Source organism: Lolium perenne, chromosome 6 (assembly GCF_019359855.2).
Source record: "Lolium perenne isolate Kyuss_39 chromosome 6, Kyuss_2.0, whole genome shotgun sequence".
Taxonomy (NCBI): Eukaryota; Viridiplantae; Streptophyta; class Magnoliopsida; order Poales; family Poaceae; genus Lolium; species Lolium perenne.
Genome location: NC_067249.2, coordinates 171,131,433 through 171,148,857, shown reverse-complemented (window position 1 = coordinate 171,148,857; position 17,425 = coordinate 171,131,433). Strand labels below are relative to the sequence as shown.

Here is a 17,425-nt window from a genome sequence, read left to right as displayed (position 1 = left end):
GCTGTTTTACCAAAGTGACATGGATGAGCATCTCTGAAAATTCAGTAAATGCATATCCTGAAAGTTAGAACTGCTCTAGCATTGCTCTGCATCTTGTCATTCTATTGTGTGCTTGTGTGAATACGGATACAACGTAATCATGCCACTGTTAGGCCAGGGAGTAGACCTATACTTTTGTACTTGAGTTCTTTTTTTCGGTTGAGCAACTGAACTTGAGGACCCATAATTAGTTTTCACTTTCCAATACATTTTCATAAGGCCTAGCATGTACTTGAGGACCCAGAATCTTTTTGTCGGTTGAGCAAATGAACTTGAGGACCCGGAATATTAGTGCTTGAGCATTTCTATTGTAAAATGTTTTCATATCCGTTGGAATAATTGTGTTTTTGTTCATGTTTGAGGTTTAAGATTTCAAGAACCTGACTACATGTTATGACTAGGTCATGAAGTGTTGCAAGGATCAGCTATTCTGGGACTGGAATAATTTCAAGGTTATGGTATTTTTTGGTTAATGCTCATACTTGTTTTTTAGATTGTTGGCATAACATATCAGTTGGGGTATAGTCGACCATAACATGGTTTTCTATATTAGTTGGGGTATAGTCGACCATAACATGGTTTTCTATATTGGTAGGCAGAACCAATTTCTGTCCAATATAGAATTGGTGGCGTAGAACATGGCCACTTTCGAGTTTGGACTATTTTTCTTCTCAATTGTTTTCTATTTATCTGTATTGGAGTATTTGCATTGCTGATTCCGTAAGATCATTTGAATGTAATTATTATTATGATTCAACAAGTAGCTCGAGTGGCCTCAAGTAGTTCAGATATAATATGGTTCAGATATAAATTAAGTGACCTCGAGTATCACAAGTGTAGTTCAGGCATATAGAACTCTTTCAGGTGTTTATCTATAAAAGCCTACTTGATATTTTCGCATTAATTCAGATATAGTATGGAGTTTATCTTTTTTCTACGAATTGATATGTGCAGATTTCATTAATGATGATAAGCTAGCCTCAAGTAGTCCTCTCCCTCTCCCTCTGGAAAATGTATGCATACTCTATGACTAATGGAGTTCTCTCGTGGCTTATATGGATAATTTATAGTTAACTAATTTGAAAACCTGATTGTATTAAATGCTTTACCTAATGTTTGCATGACTCATGGTAGATTTCAGGTTTGGGTATCTGATAATGGCCCATTTGATCCTTCTTCTGAAAGTAAATTGGCTACATTAGGTAAGAGTTAGTAATTAATCTTTGTTTCTTTCCAGTTTCTCCCATTATGCATAGTATGGTGAGCAATGGTCTACTCTAAAATACCATTGAGACAGTAAAAATGGCGAGCAATGGAATGTACTCTATTTTTGTAGAATGATCATTAAATTTGAAGAGTAGACATTCTGCACTCCAATGTTCTATGTTGGTTGTTATTTATTTTGAGGAAGAGGAAGGGCATGTGCTGTTTCTTGATGTATTCATTAGTAGCTTCACTATAATTTATACCTCATTGGGAATTAACAACTGCTTTATTTTATTTTCCTATAGGCAAGAAGGGTTTGAGTGGCATCTGATCTCGCTGCTGGTAATCAACAATCATATTCTTGGCATCAATGCTTTCCAGGCAGGGCTAACATTTCAATGGGAGCAAAGCATCCCAAAATGTATTTCGCTTCTCATGATATTTACTGTATATACCTATATTGTTTGCTTTCTTAGTTTTATAATTTCTGTACCATGATCCTTGATTTTGGATTGCTAATACGACAATTGTTTCATTTTGCAGCGTTGTATTGGGAGCTGGTAGGAAGTTTTCCATATGAGAGTACCTACAAGTTGCACGTTTTATTCTTCATTATCTTTCCAGCATTGTTTGGGTATTTGGGAGCAACTTTACAATCTAAAACTATCTGCAAGCTATAAGTTTTCTTTTTTCTTATACTTCCTATTTATTCTGGATGCTACATTTATCTGAAATGTCTTATCACTGATATATAAAAGCTATTCTTTTTGATGCTATCATGACAGTTGATGTATGATGCATGTCATGCTGGGAGGAGCTGATGCGTGCCGTGCCGTCGCCCAGAAGAGCTGTCGTGCATGTCGTTTGGGAGGAATCCAGACGAGCAGGTGGTGGCTGGCCATAATATATGTTGCTCATTTTCCATCTATATTGTCTTGATGCTCTGTTTATACTTTTCTATGTATATCGAGCAGGTTAAAAAAAAAGGAGAAGCCTGACTTTTATTTCGTGATGTTGGTGCTTTGTTCAAAAGGAAGATATGATATCTAGGTAAAGGCAACCTATTTTTGTGTCCACTATTGACTCCGAAACTTATATGGACCATTGGTTGATCATTATAACATTGGTTTGTCCCAAAACACCATTTAATCATTATCACGGTGTCAATTTCAACATTTTCCCGAGCTGATTGTTGTAATTTCCATCTTACAGGTTACATAGACATTATTTCCGCTAATATATTCCAGGTGTACTATTTGTCTTTATCCTTCTCTTGATTTATGTTTGCTTAGTTTATTTAATTTTTTACAGTTACTTTTTTGGTAGATTGTTTTGCTAGACCTAGCTCTTTCTTACAATTACTATCGTCTCTATTGCTGCAAGGTTCCCTTCCTGGTTTATAGAATTTGTTCATCTGCAGTCTTATACTTTACAAAAATAGAGCACAAAATATCTATTGGCTGGTGTGCCAATAAATATATAGAATTGAAGCATTGTTGTTTTCAGTATTTATGATACCTGAAAAAGGCCAAATTTGCAGGCAAGTTACAGAAATATCAGCGATAAAAAAATGAAACCTGCTAGATTCACTCATCACCTTCTAAGTCACCTGGACACGTCTATTAACAAAAAATGCTTGATATTGCAGCTTTATGTAACTTCATGTATAATGCATACATTTCTATTGTCCAGGCTTGCCATTGTCCAGACTACAGATTTACTTATTTATTATATTGTTGAATTATTGCATCATGCATATGTCAAGTTTGGCCGGTTTTAGCATCTCTTTGTAGTCTGGTACGGGACTTCATATTTCATCCTTGAAGGATTTGTGAGATTCTTCACTATTACGTTCCTTGAATTGCATTTCATATTGGTGCCCTGTGTCCCCAAAGAAGGTATCAGGCTTGACATGCCAAGAACCAAAGAAGGTATCAGGCTTGACATGCCAAGAACCAAAGAAGAGGAGTGCGCATCGCGTGCCACTGATGAGTCCATTGTACGGGCTGACTACACCACCCGTCATAAGGAAAACATCGCTTCCGTCGCCTGGATGGTTGTCGGTTACCCGACGACGACAGAGCGAGCGTCCATATCTCAGTATCATATTTGTTATCTTCTTTAAGATTATGTCACCAGATGTATGTCATGTTTTCGAGTAAGCCTGCCATTGGCTATGCTTTGTTTATCCGACAACCTGGTGAAAAAAGATGTTTTATTGTTAAGTGTCTCTTTCTCTCATGTATGCAAGAACCTTCCAAGCGATGCTACTTGCCAAACTATTTCATCTATTTTTTACCGCATTTGATCTTTATAATCAGTCCATTTAGTGCACAGTCATGGTCTCTGTGTATTTGGTCTTCTGATTTGCCTTTTTAGTTGTATAACATATTCTACAGGGAGAGCAGAACTGAGTATACTAGACAACTGGAAAGTAAATTATAGGAAAGTATAGTTGTTTCCTCCAGCTCAACAAAAAGAATCCTAGGCTGATTGATGCAGTTAACTGGTGCATGCAAATGAAGGCCAATTTCAGCAATTCAAGGGCTCTAGCTTAGTGGAAAGGATGGAGGGATGATTGATTACCTTATCTGATACCTGTAAAGGAAGTTTAGTTTTAGTGATTCAAGGAAGAGGAACATACCAGCTGCTAGCTCATTAGCTCCATTCACTCTATGTGGCTCTCTGTCAACTGCGACCACCTGCTGATCCTGTCTGAGAATTTGACCGGAATGAAAATTATTCTTTTCTCCTCCACAGTTCACATTCGGCCCCTCATTACAGGCCGCCACAAGTTCTAAAGCAGCAAGCAAGAAGTGGAAAAAAATCAGGAGCCAGCAACTGAGTCAACTGAGAAAAGGTAACTGCCTAAAAGAATACTACAAGAGTGTAACTGATCACAACTATATAAAAAGAAGAGTTAACCATGGCCATGCTTTTTTATTATTGTAATTATAATAGATCTCAGATGTTATTCTATAAGATCTCTGCAACTCATCTAGCATTGTATAGTACCACGGTCTCTTTAGTGATCTGTTGTGCTCAACCATTGATGTCTTTGTTGGCTGTTCTATACATTTATATATCTTATTAGCATCAGCATCAGCATCGAACCAGAACCAGAACAACATGCAGCTTGGTAGTTACTAAAAGATAGATATGCAACATCTGACGCAGATCCTTCTTTCTCAATGTATAAGACCTTAGTTTTCTAAAGTTAGTTCAAATGATGTAATAAGAGAACTCTGTTTGTTTATCCTCACGGGTGAGCTACAGAGCTACGCTAAAGATTTAGTTGAAGCGTTTTTCTGCTGTGATTGGGAATCGCACACAAATTTCATCAGTTGCTTTATATTCTATAAGCTGCTTCAGTTTGTGAATAATAGCAGTCACATATCGTCCAGCATCATGACGTCCGCATCATCATCAGTATATGTGAGGAAAAAATCATCACTGGGGAAAAACTCAAAAGCATTTGCAATCTTTGACCAAAATATCGCAGGAATTAACCAAAATCGATATTTTCTGTGTAAACATGTAACAAGGGGGGAATTATACTTTTGTTTAGGGGAAGAAGGAAACTATACATGAGGAGGATACCTGCGGTTGCTCGAAGGATGACAGTGCCATGGGTTTGAGCCTGGCCAGCGCCTACATCACTGAGAGCCTGGCCCTCCTTCCGGCGCGGACATTCCCATCAGACCGCCGCCCAAATGTCGTGGTTACTGTGGCCTCGATGTGGATGGGCTACTTTGCTATCAACGGTCGCGCCTCGCTTCCCAACGACCTGAAGCAATCGGTCAGCTCGGACAGCGGGATGGCCCTGCCCCGGCCTACCGACTGTGCCGCCATGGACGACGAGGACGCAATCACCTCTAGCGGCCACCTCTGATGGCCCATTCCTTACATCTCGAAGCTTTTTGCCCCTCCGACGAGATAGCTCTCCGATGCTAGATTATCTCCTTACTTGCATGCGAGAAATTGACAGAAAGCGACAACAAATTGCGAACTAGAGTATAGGGTCAGAACGAATCAAGAATTCAGAAGGGCAAAGACCACCACTGATGGGAGGAGAGGAATGCATTGACGGGAGAAAGAGAAGGGGACAGTCAGACAGTCACGGTTATGCGAAACAGTGAGATTGATTAGGTGGAGTATGGAATGATTCGGCAAGGGGTAGGCCTGTCGGGTTCCGGCCGCAAGCGCCTTGCATTGGGACTTGGGAAAGTAGTAACTCTGAAGTGGTATCGCTCTTTTCAGATTGCCAATAGACAATAGTACCACTCTACATACGAGAAGTTCCCAATATTAATCAGAGTGTGGAGGCCATCCATGCTACAATTTTCAGTTGTCTTTGCAGGCGAGAAGCCGGGGAACAGGTGTATGATCTCAACACAAATATTGTTTCTGTAGTGGATGAGGAATACATAACCCAGCGTGCAGCTAACTCCTTGGGTTCCAAGGGTATGTTCCAGTTTATTCAACGAAAGGGGTCTTCGAGGAATCTTCTGGCTCTCCTTAAGCATGATGGTTGAGTTACTAAGGCTTGGCAGGTACTACCTCTGGTCCCTATTCCCTATTAATTGACACACGATCACTTCACTAATCTAGGTGCGTGCACTGAACTCCTTCACGTCGATTAAAAACGACTGGGGGGGTAGATTCAAGTGACAGTAATGGTAATGGTAATGGTTTCAAGCAGTGATAAATCAGTCAGAAATCCTATGGTTAATCCATCACAAATTGGGAAGGCGGAGTCAGACAGTCAGTTAACCTCCAATTTGGTTCTTTTCGGATCACCGAGTGGCTTTGTGATAGGTTTCTTTCAAAATTATTACATTACCTTTGTGCACATGTCATTAGAATACAACCATATTTAATTATCTTACTATAAATATGATCACCAATGTACCCAAAACCTTTGTCAACTGTTCGTCTGACTAGAGATAAGGTGCACTTATCTGACATGAGTGTAGCATGTACATATTCAATCAAATTGCACTTTATGTCGTATGGTTGCTCGAAACAGAGGAGGGATGCTCATACATTGATCTTTAAGAGTGCTCTTTATTCTGTCCTGCTGAGTTTTGATTACGGGGTTTAGAATTGGCTATCCCAAATAGCCAATTGGTGTGATCTCTTATAGCAAATGGACCATCACCACCAAATGGTTTGTTTGCAGGAGTAAATATTTGTTGTAGTTTTAATCGATCTACAGTTTCTATTCTTGTTTTCTTCAAAAAAATCCCTTATTTAAAGTCGTTACATGTTGGCCTTTGCTTCATGTTGTGCAGCTAAAAAGGACACACGTAAGATTCTATTGTTGTTTGATTCTAAGTCTCTAACTATGTTGTATATTGAAAAAACTGAGGCTGGGACTCATGCCATTGGAGAAGCTATTGCATTGCCGTCACAATTCGGCATGCTGAGGATTCATGAGTATGAGGTTAGTTTAAATTATTTCATTGTTTTACCTCCCTTCAATATTTTCTTTGGAAGTCTTCATGTCCGTTGATAGGATTGTGCTTATTCTACTCTCTGAAAGGAGTCAGGAAACAATCTCTATGGTAGCGCCTCACTTGTCATTTTTTCACCCAGAAAGAGTTGGGATTGTATCTTTACGAGACATATCCATGCGAGACTAGATATGAATTCAACGAAGCTAAGCAGTTCCTTGGGTAATATGGGTTAGATGAAGATGAATTCATCCGTTGGGACTGAGGTCTATGACAATGACTTTGACGGACTGCCTATGAATTATCAAGAAAGTTTTCCTTCTATGCTAGCTACTCCGTACTTCTGATGTTTCGTTATGCGTAGTGATCTCTGTGATAATCGTGTCACTAAAGTTTGATGTTTCATCTTACACTATATATATGTAAATAATGGAGCACCTAGCTCTGCTATGAACTCACATGGTACTACTCCTATCTTAGAACCATGTATTTGTACCTATATGTAATGTATTTCTCCTTCTTTCGGCTCAAATATGTGGTGTGTTTCTCTATTTTACCGTTTGTTTTGACTTAATGACTTTCATATACAAGCTGCTATACTTGGCATCTTTATTAGCTGATAATTCTTATGTGTATCCAGTAAAATGAGTGGGTAGTTGTTTATACTTTATTTGTTGCTTGGGTGTCATCGTCATAGAAGACGAGGTCGCGCGCCAAGGCGCACCCCAAAATAGTTGATGCCATCGTTACCACTTCGTTGATTTAATCTGATCAGAGGGAGTAGATCTCAACACTGGAATGCAGATTGCTTGCATCTCCTGATACTTTACGTGAGGGTGTCATCTCTCCCAGTCGTGAATGTTTCTTCTTCCGTCAACACCACAACATCAAAGCCTGTTAGGGCTTACGCTTGGCACTGTGTACTGGAGGACATGAGATGTTTGAAAGTGTGGCATCTGCTTGACTGTAGTCATGTGACACAAATTGGCAATCCTTCTACCTATAATATTTTTATAAAATCTAAGAAATGTATTACTACCTCCATCTCCGTTTATAGGTCCTGAGCGTATCTCTAGGTCACTAATTTAACCAATGTAATACAAGATATATACTTACTATAAAAAAATATATCATTACACAGTTTAAAAGTTTAGATGTTATGCTTTTTAATGATATAATTTTTATAGTCTAAATTTTATATTATATTGGTTAAATTAATGATTTTGAGAGAGTATTATATTAGCGGTTAATTTTATAGTTGTTATACAAAATAAACATTCACACGAGATCTACGGGGTCGTGCGCCAAGGCGCACATCTAAATCTAGTAAATGAGAATGCAACCCTAATAAAGCATTGCACCGCTTGTCCGCTGTCTATGCTTTGGCATGAGCTTACTGCTCCTTTGATTCGTAGGACTAAAAAACATAGGAACAGCAAAGGCGCAAGAGGACAATGTCATGCTCATTTAAATCCTAAACGATATGTTATTGACTAACGATTATTTTCAAGAGATCTTTGGATGCAATCATTCATATAAAACGTAGTGTAGGTTTTTGGGCTCTGTGATGTCCATCGCACGGGCACTTAGGGCATCTCCAGCGGCGCGACGCAAATGGTCGCTGAGCGTCCGTTTTCGTCCGCCGTGACCGGAAATGCGTCTGGGTCCTGCTCCAGTGGGGCGACGCAAAGTGACCGGTCCGTCCGCGGAGACGCAAACCGGCCCAAATATGCGCCAGGTTTGCGTCTCCGGGACGCTTGGCGGACGCGCCGAGCGTCCTCCATTTCTTACCCGGTCCCGCAAGTCAGCGAGAGCAAAATCGACCGCTTCGACCTGATTTCTTTTTTCACCCTCGTTGGTGCCCTAGTGCGACGCCCCCGCCCCAATCCCCGCCGTCCGCCGCAGCGCCGCAGTACTCGCCGCCGGCACCGTTGTCGCCGCGCGGGAGAGCAGGATCGTACTCGGGGTTGGCTCCGGCGCGAACCTGCCGGCTGTTTTCGGGCGAAATGTTGCCGGTTGCGCCACTCTTCCGCGCCGCCCACGACCTGTTCGACCTATTGCGCCGGTAGGTTCCTTCTCGTTTTTTCGGCGTGATTTGTGCGCGGCCATTGATCAACAGTTCGTATCGATGCAGATGGACGCGTGGCATATGGTGGAGAAGTTCCGCGCGGAGATCGTTGACTCCTCTAGAGGCTTCCCAGGAATGATTGGCAGGCAGCATAGATTGCATGCACTGGGAGTGGAAAAACTGTCCATTTGGATGGCAGGGTCAGTACAGCGGGCATGAGGAGGGACGGACTGTCATCCTGGAGCTTCTACTTGGGAGGACTATCTACATATGAATGTAGAAGTCACAAACGATATCGTCTCCAAACAGCTGCAGACGGATCTGATTGAGCATCAATGGACCATGGCTGGCCATGAAGATCATGCCTAGAGGACTAGTATCTTATTTTCATGTAGACTTTTCAAAATTTAAATGTAATAACTATGACTTCGTTGAAATCCTATTTGTTGTTTCAAAACTTCATATTTGATGCAAACGCGGAAATGCGTCGCGCCGCTGGAGCCACCCCAGGGTGCAAACGGACGCGCGGACAAAAACGGTCTGTCTCGCGTCCGTCGCGCGACGCAAACGGACATTTCGGACGTCCGAAATGCGTCGCGCCGCTGGAGATGCCCTTAAGCTGCTCATCTTTGCACAAAAGAAGTCCTGTTTGGTAGTACGCATCTGCGCATATGGCACTAGTTTGTGAGCTGCTCTCAGCGTGACTAAATCCTGACTTTCATTTGGTGAGTGATGCCCAACAGAAACGTGGGCTCTGCAGTAATCACTGCAAATCCATCAAGGAGCACGTACTACGTCTTCCCCATTACCCGCACAGCTCACTGCAACTACACAAATTTTATAAACGGCATCAACCGGCAGCGGCATAAATTGGACAGCAGCAGCAACCAATACGAATCAGTAGAACGCACAACACTCCGTCGTGTTAGACAATTAGATCCAACACTGGCCCTCATAAATCACGGGTCTCCGGTTTTAATCACTCGAACGTACGTTTAACTTGCAGTGTGCATCTGATTATTAGTGACCAAGAGGTGGCATGCGAGTGCTCCAATCCTAGAAGCGCGCAGCAGGTATTTCTTTTTTAAGGATACGTCGTTGAGCGGACGAGGACAAAGAGGAGAAACAGGGTCGCGGTTCGATGCCTTCGTCACCGCAGCCGCCGGTGTCACCTCGATCGTAGGTGCGGCCGGACGGAAGAGGAACCCGGAACAGGGCCGCTTGGGCGTGGCCTCTCACGGCGCCTTTATTTTTGGAGGGGGGTAATATAGTCCAGTCCAGGGGATGGCCGCTTGGGTGTTTTTTCCCTAATCCAATTCAGCGGCGCGATACATTTCGGATATCCAAAATATTCGTGGTCGTCCGTTTGCGTCGCCCGAGGGACGCGAAACTGGCTCCAGCGGGACGACGCATATTGGGCGCATGCCAGAATTCAAAAAAACGCAAACTAGCATCGACTTTGCACGAAATTTTACAGCCGCAAATTGAGGACTGAGACAAGTTCATCACACTTTGCAGATGTCACGGCGCAAAGTGGAGTCCAAAAGGGGCACAACAAGGCCCGAACAGTAATAAAAATGTCCAAAAGCAGGCCAAGGTGCTGGGCGCATGGCGCCGGCGATCAGGCGTCTCGCGCGCGGATTTTGGCGCGCCTCTTCATGAACCTGGCCCTGGTGTCATCGTCGACGCTGCTCAGGTCGGCTAGCATGATCCGAGTGTTCTCTGCAAGGATCTTGGCCTTGGCGTCCATCCTCCTAGCCTCGGCGTCAAGCAATTTGGCCTCGGAGTCTGCCTCTGGATCTCAATTACCTCTTTCGCGAGGTTGTGGTAGATGGCAGATGCGGCCTCTTTTTCCAGACGCCTCTTCTCGTCCCTAGCAGCCAAGGTGGCACGGTTGTCGGCCATTATCTTCTCCATGCTCTGGGTGAACGCAATGGCATGCGCCTCCCGGACAAGATCAGCCTTGGTAGCCTTATGGCCTCGTGGACGAGGTGGAAGGGCTGGACGGCCTTAATCGTCGTCTTCGCCGTCGAGGTTGATCGCTGTCTCATTCTTCACAGCTTCATCGTAGGCCACAAAGCTTGTCTTCCACTTTTGCGCGTCCTTGAGCTTGTCCCAGCAACGAACCATATGGAAGCCCTTCTTATGTGTCGCCCTGAACTTCTCCAAGGCGTGGGATACCTGTAATCATAGCCGCCAATGATGTATATACAATGATGCAAATAGTGTAGAATGATGATGGTTGTATCGAGTTTACCACTGTCATGACGCCAGCGCCGCTTACGGGGTTGCTAATAGCATGTTCGACCGCCGAGCAGAACTTTCTTGTCTCTTGTTTGATGTAGTTCCATCTTTTCCGGAGGGACTCTTCCGTCCGAGGGCTTGTGATATGGTAGGGCGGGTGCATCCTGATCTCGTTGTACTGCTACAAGACCTTGGCCCAATAGACCTTGCTCTTTTGCTGCGCGCCATTAATACAATCATGGATCGTTGCCAACCACGCTTCACACAAACACTTATCCTCGTCGTCGACGAAGCCTTGTGTCCTGCGGCTCTCCCCCTTCTTCTTCGTAGCAATGTCAGGTTGTGTTGGCGCGTTGTCGAAGTCGTCGACGGACACGGCTGTTGGCTGCGTCTGCTGGGTGGCGAACAGCCGTGCGGTTTCGATGTCATCCGCATCTTGCGTTGCTGCCCAGTCATTTGCGTCCCGGCCCGATCATCGCGAACGAAGCCGCCGCCGAAGATAATTTACTGGATGTCTGAATCATAGCGGTCCTTCCAATAGTCCTACGAACGACCGGACATCAGACACATGATACACGACACTCGCACACATTGACAGAGCTCACGTACCGGGTCGTCCATCGTCGGTGCAGGCGGCGCCATTTCGTCGTACAGGATGCGGGGCTGCGGCATGCTCTCCTCCGGCACCTGGCGCGCCTTCTGTGTGGCGCCCGGGCAGGAGTCACCGCTTCTAGGCGTCCGGTTGAGGTCGGGAAACGCCGCCCCGGTCAACTTCACCGGCGGCAGGCCGGAGGCGAACCGCGACACCGCATGGCCCTGCAAGGGAGCGGGAGTTCCAGGGCGCAGCTGGGAACTTACCGAGCTCACCGACGAGGCCGGAGGCGCGACGCCGGCCATCCCCTCTTTCTTGACGAGCATGTAGCCCTCCGCTAAGATTGGACGGAGGGCTACTTGCGCGACGCCGGCTTTGATCTGCATCTGCCAGGCCTGCTGGTTGGCGGCCGCGGCAATCTTGATCTTCTGGTTCTTGCGCCGGCCGCGACGCTTCGCGGCCTCGATGATTTTTCCCTCCGGGGAGAACACCTTCTTTGCCGCCTTCGGCTTTGCCTCCCGGCCGCCGCCGGTGGCGGCCCGCTTTGCTTCCGCCGGAGCTGCAGCCTCCATTGTGGCTATGGTCGTGGCTACGGGGGAGTGTGGGGCGGCGACGGGTGCGAGGATTTGCTCCGCATCCATTGCGGTGGCTGCGGCGGCGAGGACGTCCATCGCTTCTGGACTGCTCGCGCCGGTCTAGTTTGCAATTTCGCGCGGGGAATGGTCAGTGGCGGGAATAATATCGACCTCCTGCCACTGACGCGTGGGTCCTACGTCTTTTTTGGCGGACACTCTGCGCGACCGCCGAGCATCCGCGGAGACGCAAACCCGGCGCATATTTGGGCCAGGTTTACGTCTCCACGGATGGCTCGATCACTTTGCATCGCCCCGCTGGAGCAGGCTCCAGACGCATTTCCGGTCACGGCGGACGGCAAACGGTCCGCTGGAGATGCCCTAAGCCCAAAGCGCGCAGCAGGTATTGTGTTTGATGAACTACTCACACTGTGCTCTTACAGTATCCTCCAGCACCGTGCACAAGTCTACTGAGAAAAAGGCAAAGTGGATAGTGCGCACGGCATGCATGTTTCGTCGCTTCAAACTCTACTGCCACTACCAAAGCTACGTCGTTTGACCGGGAAATTTATGATCGGGTGGTCCGAAGCTGCTCAAGTCTGAACTATGAAGCCACCGAGCCGAATCAGTCGTTCCCACCATAAATTGCACACAGTGCCTCAGGAGCAATATGAGCCCACACGTACGGCTTCTAGAGTTTACAGTTACAGTACTGAAGACCTCTTTGACCTAAGTGGTCATTTGCCAGACTTTCTACCACTTGTAGTCTTTTGAAGAAAAAAATTTGAACTCCTATGGTTCATATTGGTCACGCCACGTCAAATGACTTAACCGAAGTACATGACACGTCACTTGCTTTGTTCAGTTTTTGTTGAGTCTAGCCATGTAAAATGGCTTAATTTACTTGTTTTTGCCTTAGAGGGTGTGATATTTTTTTTCGAAGGGTCTAAGTCCAGCCATATTGTATGGCGTGTCCTAACTAAACTAACCACACAAATAAACGTGGTTTAGCTGTTTTTATCCATCTTGAACTAAAATGACTAAGTCTAGTGACTCAAACGAGCGGCTTCGCACACAAAAGGGCTCCCGCGACGCGAGGCGACTAGGGTTCCGCCCCGTTGCGCCACCGCCACCAGGCCTTCCGCGCCTGCGCCCCGACCCCCTCCTCTCCCCCGGCCCATGTTGTCGCTCCCCGCGGGCGGTAGGAGGGCGCCCAGCGCCTAGCCCCCCTCGCCCTCCTCCGGCCTCCCCAGTCGCCGCCGTCAACGCAGGCCGCCGGCAAAGCCCCGTGCTATGCCGGCGGCGGCGGAGATGCCCCTACCCGCACATATGGAGGGGGAAACGCGGGGTTCCTTCGGCCGGCGGCGGTGCTCTCTGGTCGACGGTGGTTCCGGCGGCGGCGCTTCTTCCGGGATGGCGCGGCGACGGGTGGCGTGGTGACGGTGGCGCGGCTGTTTGGTCGCGGGGGGTGAGATGGCTCGGGCCGGTGCCCACCTGGCCAAGATCTGGGCCCTTTGGGCCCCATCTGGGCTCCGGCAGGCAGGGCCTGGGCTTGGTGCTACCCCTGGCGATCGAAGGGTGCGGCCGGAGCTGGGAATGGCGGTGTCAGCAGCGCGTGTGCTGCACTGCGGAGACGAGAGCTTCACGAGCCCGTTTGGGTTCGGTCGGGACAGGTGGGCCTAGTTTGCTCCTATCGGCGCGCCCGGTCGCTGCTCGCAGGTTGTGGTGGAGGTTGTTCCCTCCAGCGTGGCTGCTGACCTGCTGCATCTAGTTCTCGGTTGTCCCATGTTGATTCGCTTGGCCTCGTTTCGATTGCCACGGTGAGACGGCGTTGGTGTCTGCAAGGTTGTGGTGGCGTGTGGTGGTGGGCGGCAAGCATGCATGGTGGTGCACGATTGAGCGTCCGGGGCGGGGTTGCGAGGGTCGGGAGAAATCCCTGTCGATCAGACCGACGCCAACGTGGTGGCGTCTGCGGGTGCCTCCCTACCTTCTTGAAGGGCTTGGGGTGAAGCCTTCCTCCCTTGCCCGTGTGCGTACCAGGGGAAACCCTAGGATTCGTCCGGGCAGCAACGTCTTTGTCGTCGCATTCCTTCCTGAAGGTGTTGCTTGGTACGCGGCGCTTGAGAGTGCTAGGAGCATGGTGGATATCTTCGGTGGGCGCAGCGGCCGCGAGACACCGTCGCTTTTTCGTCGATCCGACCTCTTCGACATTTTTTTCTCTTTTTTTCGTTTATGTTTTCTCATGGACATGCTCGTGTGCTGTTTTACCCCAGCGGTGGTTGCTTCTTGTATCAGTTGTTTGCTATATTAATATTGCAGTGCGAAAGCCTATTTCGAGGAGTGACTCAAACGAGTCATCCAATATGGTGTGACTAAGAGGGACATCTGTTAAGCTTCATGCAATAGCCAACGTAGTTGATGGAAAGGGTTAGTCAATCTACATATACACTTCAATACCCCTTACAGGCTTATAAACGTGCCTATACGAGGAATGCAAGGGGGCAACAACAATTTTAGGATAAATTGCGAAAGGCAGGACTTGAAATCGAGACCTTGGACTCTGAAACCATGTTAAGCTTCATGCACTAGCCAACGCAATCAAAAGTCTGAACTGATAGAAAGGGCTAGACAATCTACTTGTACACTTCAACAATTTTTGGTATACTCGAAGTATCAGTAGTCGCCGTCAATGACATTGTTCTTCCCGCGTTGGTCGGCACCATCGGTTGGCTCGTCCTTCATGGCGCCGCTAGGTCTAGCGTCGTTGTTGCAACCGGCGCCACCAGCACCGTTGTCGCAAGTGAGGTCAATGAGTGGCTTGACTGCATCGTGGACCAACACTGTGACCACATCCTCGATTTTATCCTCCAAGGTGTCATGGTTCATGCACCAAGGTCAGCCACACCGCGTTGAAGCGTGGCTTGTTCGTGGGGTCATCGATGCTAGAGAGCGGCCTCTGATGGCGGAGGTCTGTGGCTAGCTTCGACTCCCACCGTCGACCTCCTCCTCATTCTTCGGATATAGCTTTCGGGTGACGCAAGCTACTACCGACAGACGCCGATCACGATGCTCGTGAGCGGTTGTGCCTCCTCATTGGTTTGGCAAAATCCTCCTTCACTTCGCGTTTGGATACAGGGTTGTGGGTGCGAGAGAAGGACATCAACGACGAGGAGCGGGACATGTTCACCACCTAGGCGATGTCGGCGGGGAAGGTGGCATCTACAACCGAGGTTCGCCATGCCGGATCCCCAGTAGGTCGCCCTCTAGGGTTTGGCCTGGCACACCCTAGAAACGGAGGCGCTCTATCGCGTTGTACTTTGTCGGCGGCAGGATGAGGCCATCGAACCACGCCAAACCCTCATCCTGCCGCACCTGGAAGTAGTAGGCCCACTAGTAGTCATCACTGCTGATGGGCACCCATGTTGGGGATGTCCGCTCCACCTCCAGTAGCATGCGGCGATGGTTGTGGATCTCTTGCCACCACCGATCGCTGCCTACCTTGGGCGCCGACGGGATGCCCATGTCGTTCGTCGCCATCCGTCGCTGCTTGGTAGGCGTATGTCTGGTGGGACTGGTTACGAGCGACGTACAAAGCCCACGCAACGGAGACGGTTAAGCTATTCGTACCAAATCCGTTCACGGTTGCACCTCCGGTGCGGTGATTCGACATAGTGGTTCAGTTCTGTCAGTTATGGGTGGCGCTCTCGGTGATTGGTGGCGCTAGCTATTTGGATGAGGCGAGCGCCGATGATGTGTGCGAAAGGGGGGCGGTGCACGTGCGTATTTAATGCCGGTGGCAAGCGAGGGTGTGATGGCTGGCGCTAACGCATCTGCTATCCCGCCACGCCACTATTGTGATGGGATGACTCCCTGTGCGTGCCCTATGAACTGATGCGGCCATTACTAGGCTTGACCAGAGGTTTGCGACGATGTAAATGGCGAAGAAAACAACCTCGGGGATGACCTCAAGAGGCCACACCCGCTACATATTGGATCACGGCGGATCAAAAAAAAAAAAAATCCTTGGAAGCACGTTGAGACTTGAGCGGGGATGGTTTAGGCAGGGCCCTGGGTTTAGGTGACGCGAGACTAGAGGTGATCTAAATTCACGCTCGTAAAAGGACGGCCCCGTCCTTTTCTTCTCGTGCGACATCTGGCCTCCCCCTCCCTCCCCCTCCCTCTCATACTTCCCCACACACAACGCAAAATCCCACCGCGTACACCCGCAACAGACAAGCAAACCACCTGCTCTGTACCTCTAGCTAGCCAAGCTCCGTCGAAGGCCATGAGACGACGCGCCGGGGGCGCTGGCAGTCCTCCATTGCCAGACACGCTCAGCTTGGTCGCCCTTCTCCTCCTCGTCCTGCTGCTGCTACTGGCGGCGGCGGAGCCGGGCACCGGCTCCTGCAGCTGCAGAGCTCTCAAGGCGGACGCAGTAGTGCCCGCGGCGGCTGCTGCCCGGAAGCACCGTAGCACGGTGCTTCGGACGGGGACACCGCCGGCGGCGTCAGCTACCGGCGAGGCGGGAGGAGCAGCGTACGATGAGTCCAAGAGGATGGTACCCCAGGGCCCCAATCCGCTGCACAACTAGCCTGACCTGCTCAGGCTCTCTGCCGGCTGCCGCGACGTACTGCCCAAGTGCCCAGCTACGTGCGTACGTGCCGAGGATTGGACTGCATGCAGTACTACGCCTTCTTTGGGTTTTGTTTACCATTTTCTTCTTGTCCTTGTGCCCAAGAGCACACATAGCAACGCACACACGGTTTTCAGTGTTGTGTTTAGGTACCAGCTAGCCCCTAGTGAAATAGGACAAGTCGATCAGCTAGCCCCTAAACACGGATTATTGTTGTACTAGTGTCATGTGATGTTAAATAGAACAATGGTTGACAAGAGTTTCTTGATCTTCATTTCAAGAAACTTAGCTCATTTCTTTTCAAGATCTTCTTTGCCTTCAAGACGAGCTTAGAGAATTCAGTGAAAGTGATGAGTTGACTAGTTCTGACTTTTCCTTTTATACCGTAAAACAGGCACAAACGTATAATTCACGTGTTTAACCAAAAAAAACTGCCACAAGTAGATCCCGCATAACGGTCCGACTCGCAAATATTTTTACGGCAAACCTCCAAAGAATCCTCTGGTAGTCTATACATGTGGCATTTTGGCCAAAAAGTAAGGTAAACGGCGAAGATTTTGGCGTACCAAAACTTTTGGTCAATGCGCGCTAGAGCGGTACTACTCTGACAAAATT

General features: G+C 47.8%; 2 long non-coding RNA genes across 3 annotated transcripts; both read left to right on the top strand.

The window, feature by feature from the left end:
- The first annotated feature begins 613 nt into the window (after nt 1-613).
- LOC127306938 (uncharacterized) lies at nt 614-3,287 on the top strand. Of its 2 annotated transcripts, XR_011747445.1 has the most exons (5): nt 614-1,052; nt 1,277-1,344; nt 1,551-1,666; nt 1,789-2,132; nt 2,220-3,287. It is a non-coding gene; the product is annotated as an uncharacterized lncRNA (long non-coding RNA). The 2 variants fall into 2 exon arrangements; XR_007854982.2 differs by lacking the exon at nt 1,277-1,344 and having other exon boundaries at nt 614-1,241; nt 2,220-3,286.
- Nucleotides 3,288-5,426: 2,139 nt separating this feature from the next.
- LOC127309467 (uncharacterized) lies at nt 5,427-7,250 on the top strand. Its single transcript, XR_007857161.2, has 2 exons — nt 5,427-6,691; nt 6,844-7,250. It is a non-coding gene; the product is annotated as an uncharacterized lncRNA (long non-coding RNA).
- The last annotated feature ends 10,175 nt before the right edge of the window (nt 7,251-17,425 follow it).